The sequence below is a fragment of the Hyaena hyaena genome, unplaced genomic scaffold (assembly GCF_003009895.1).
Source record: "Hyaena hyaena isolate Hyena2069 unplaced genomic scaffold, ASM300989v1 scaffold_1322, whole genome shotgun sequence".
Classification (NCBI taxonomy): domain Eukaryota; kingdom Metazoa; phylum Chordata; class Mammalia; order Carnivora; family Hyaenidae; genus Hyaena; species Hyaena hyaena.
Window position 1 is genome coordinate 93992 of NW_024081955.1, and position 4673 is coordinate 98664.

Sequence of the window (4673 nt, forward strand, 5' to 3'; positions counted from 1 at the left end):
AGTAACTATTTTCTATCTAATTTTAGAACACCTTGAAAGTTCTGTTATTTGTGACTTGTGAAAATTCAATCTTCTAATAGTTTCAGAAAACAAATACTCTCCATGAATGTGTAGAAAGTAATATATGAATATATCTGTTTGTGAGCACATGGAGAGTAATGTATAGTATTACTCGATCTACCCTACTCTATATACAAGAGTATATAAAGAATATACTTTATATACTTTTTACCATATAATCAATCTAGAGTATAATCTATACTTGCTATTTTATGTATATACCCTGTGCTGTATACACTATTACATGTATATAATATTTTTCTGACAGTTGGAGGAAATATCCATGTAAGACCTCATATGACAATGTAAGCCTGCCTCTTCTTAGAACTGTGATTAATATCATACTTCTTAAGCATGTGAGAAACTGTGTTACAAAAAGACAATGTTGTAAGTTACTCTTTTCCACACAATCCATCTCTCTCTTCTTCAATCTAATTAAAGAAGAATAAGCAGACTTTTCTTTTTTACCATTACAATTCTGTTTAGCCATTCCCTTTAAAAGAATAGCAATCAACCCATATTTTCTAAGTGGTTTTAATAGGATAAAGACTAAACTGCTGGAAAACAAGCAAGCAAACAAAAGACCATGTCTTAAGTTTGACTTTTGCACATGGAACAATTTAAAAGTCCAAACAGCCTAAGCAGGTGAGGCTTTGCTCTGTGATTTTTCTTCTATGGATTCATTTTCTGCCCATGTAATTCTCCACCATCCTCACAGATGTTGCCTTCCTCAGCATGGTTCACGATGAACTTCTGCCACATCAACATTTCAGTCCCTAGGCAGGAGAGAGAGAGGAGGAACAGGGTAAGACTTTTTAAATACTTCTTATTTCAGTTAATATTTAATTGATGAGAATGTGTGTACAGAAGCAAATATAGATGTAAATGTGGGAATGAGAAAGGTAGTTCACAGCTGTGCAGCCATGTGCCCAGAAAGAAGGGAATGGAAGGGGGGGAGGGGAGGAGACAGCTATCAGATTGCCAGAGTCCTTCCAGTGGCCACCACATATCTGAGCACAAACTTTTTCTAACAAATCGAACTCAAATTGTCCTAACTGAAGGACAAAACCCAACGTCCTATCCTATGGCCACATTCAGCTCCAAGCCCGTAATCTGTGCCAAAAGGACAACCCTATCCATTATGTCCAGTTGTGGCTTCTAATACCTGGCAACTTACAAACTAATAGAAAAATTATCTGCCCTCCAAATCATCCTCACCTTCTACACACACATTTGCCCCAGTATTTTTGGGGACAGAACCATGATTACAAATGGAGGCTTACCTAACATGTACCTAAATATTAAAAAATTATAAATCAAGAGAATGGACTCTTAAATAACTTTCATCCATCCACTTTGAGAAATTCAGAATTCTCAGACTTATTTTCCCATCTCTGAATGTGGCAACACAGAGATAAATGCCCCCACCTCCTTTTTTGCCCTTCCTTCTTTTCACACCCTTCCTTTATGGTCAATTGTATGACACCTCAGCCTGCAAGTCCAATGTGCCCTCAAAGGAGGAGAGCTCCTCTGAGGAGCTGCCCATTAACCAGTTCATGGGCTTAAGCTAAGGCCAGCAGTGGAGCAGACAACTCTCGGGAAGATGATATGAATAAAAAGCCTGTGAAAAACCTGGAGGTCAATGTGGACCTGTTTAGACAGGGCCTCCTGGAGTCTCAGGTATTGGGAGCATGGCGCAGAAGTGGAACGTGGGCTCCAGCTGAGCATCAATGCCACTTGGCCTGTAGAACTTCACCTTGATGGTGGAGGCGAGGCTGAGAAATCAAGGATCAGGCATGCCAATGCAGACAGCCAAAGGCAGAGCTTCCTCTTGCCTGAATCTGAAGTTGATAAAGAGAATAATATATAATAATAATAATAATAATATATGAGGTAAGACAGGAACAAACAAATGCTACTGAACAAAAGAGCCCATATAGAAAATAGAATGAGAAACATGTCCATCAGTCTGTGATGATGCTGGAATTCTGGGCAGAAATGATAAAGGCAGTTTTTGTTGAATGTTGTATAAGTTCATTGGTGAGATTCATTCGGATCTGTGAGAAGAGCCATCTTGACTTCAGTTGTCCTTGGCATTTGACTCTGATTTCTGGTAGTTCCATAACCTTCTTCTTCCATAAACTTCTGTGGCCAGATGTGAAGAAATTTGATATTCTCCTTGGAGATGCAGTTTCATAAACCATTTCTAGCACTTGCAATTCTAGGAGGCTAAAAAGTGTTTTAGAGAGAAACAATCAGATTTTTATAGGCCAGACTTATAATTTCTTTGTAATTATTCTCTCAAAAGTTATTAGACTTCTCATCTATTTATTTCCCCTCACTACAGTATTTGAGGAACAAAGCCTGATGTAGGATTTCATTTTGTGTGACCATTTCTCTCTAACTTTGAGAAATGAAGGTAACTTGAAGAGCTTGTGATACAATAGGCTGGGGTAAAAGGCAACACTAATTCTTTTAAAATTACCCCAAGCTTAGGTAATCCTTCTTGGCTGAAAAATCATAAATGAGGTCTTGATGAATGTTCTGAATAACATTTTTATTTTCCTGGTTTTGAGGGATACAAAATGAGGTAGATTTTTCAACTCTGCAAAACCTTGTATTTTTGGCCTTTCTTCTTCTTTTGAAAGTAAGTAAAATCTTGTTAGAGGTAATTTTTTTTATTGTAGTAATTTGCATAAAGTAGCAAGAATCAGGCACTATACATTTATATTATGGCTCTTTACAACCATTCCCCCAGAGGTTGGGGATCAAAGAAGTGTAATAGCCACATATTCTGCTTTACAAGTCATCCAAGATGATGAGTTAACCAGTTATGACAGCATAATGAGGGTCACTACCTTTTCAATCTATGTGGGTCCAGCTTGCCGAACCACCAATGCAATGCCATGTATTTCAGGTTTTGGTTACACAGAAACCTACTTGGAATTGTAATGTCTGTTTTATTTTAACTGAAGTTTAGGCAATAGCAAGAAGCACTCAAATATAAGAACGTAAGTATAAGAACGACAATCTCTAGTCTCGCCAGCAGCTACTTACAACCATGTGCCTAGGAAGACTGAGCAAGTGTATTTTGGAATAACTGGCATAGTATTTTAACTTTAAAAATGGAAACGCCTTTATCACTGCAAAAAGCACTCTACAAAGGTCAGTAATGGTCACTTAATGATTAAAATCAATAATTACCTTTTGCCCAAATCCCCTTTCCCTGAACTAATTTCCTACTCTTTAATTCCTCTTTCTTATAACAGGACTGCATTGGACAATAGCCCTCATATCTTGAGCATCTGTTCTCTTTTAGTTCATCGTAGATTCAACTCTTTTAATTTTCCTCTCTTTTTTATAGTTTTTGCCCTCCTTTTTGCAAGCTTGAGATTGCACTTTGCTTAATTCTCTTACTGTATGTTCTATAGTCAATCTTTAATATTTATCTCTATGGCCTATATTTAGTTTTAAATCTCTACTCCCCGTTTCAGATTGTCTACAAGATATCTCTACATAAGATCCCCATTTTCTCAGTTCAATTTTCCACTTTTCCTCCAGTATCAATTAACGAACACTATCTACTCTTTCTCGTCCAGACTCTGTATCATTTCTCATGCTATCTCCTTCTTCATTTTGCATAAAATCTTTGTGTTACTATTTCTTTTTGTCAACATCAAACATTCCATGTTTATGTCAAATGCCCATAATAAAATGTCCATAGAAACTCAGTCACATATGAAAATTCCATAATTTCACCTTGCATACAACTCTATATCTTCTTATGGGACGTATCCATTAACCAAAGTTCTTGTCCTTACTCTCCTCTTCAGAGGTCATCATCGCATAACTTGTAATGCAGAATACTAGGATTTGTCTGACATCATTCCAGGCACCCACTATTTTGCAACTCATGCCCCTCTTCCTTGTTTCTATGTCTATGGTGAGCAAGCCTGCTCAGAGCAAATGCTTTCTGAGTGTTCTCAAAGTGATGCAGGTGTCTCTGAGAAGACGCCAGTGGAGACACCAGGTGGTCAGTTCACTTTCCCATCTATCCCTGCAATCTTAATGTGCACAACAGCAATGTGTAAGTTTTCATCTGTCCAAATTGTGCAGTGGCTTCATCTGGGAAAATTAAGTTATAAGAGAAAGAATTTAGAATTGTCCTAAATTACATGTATAGATCATAAAAATGCATACAAATAGACTGAACCATTAAATAGATTCCTGGTGCTGTCACACCCCAGTTTCAAGACTTGCGTTCCTTTCCTTGGGTTCCCTCTCTTATGTCCAGTTTGTGCATTCTCTCTCAGGTGATGAGTCATTATTGGTTTGATTTTGTCTCTTTATTAGCCTTTTTTGTTTAATTCAATGACTACATTTTTGTTTAAAGATTTTTTCATTTTACAGAGTTTTTGACATTTGTGCTTTTTTATGTGATACTTTTTCTCACAGTTTGTAGTACACTTTTCACTTTAAACATTTTATTTTCTCAATATATTGATTTATCTTTTTAGGGAGAGAGTGAGTGGGGAAGAAGAGCAGAGGGAGAGAGAGAGAAAGAGAGAGAATCCTAAGCAGGCTCCATGCCCAGCATGGAGCCCAATTCAGGG

General features: G+C 37.2%; 1 long non-coding RNA gene across 1 annotated transcript; it reads right to left on the bottom strand.

The window, feature by feature from the left end:
• Positions 1-578: 578 nt before the first annotated feature.
• On the bottom strand, positions 579-1896 carry LOC120225100. Its single transcript, XR_005526731.1, has 2 exons — positions 1693-1896; positions 579-836 (listed from the first exon to the last, which is right to left on the bottom strand). It is a non-coding gene; the product is annotated as an uncharacterized LOC120225100 (long non-coding RNA).
• Positions 1897-4673: the final 2777 nt, after the last annotated feature.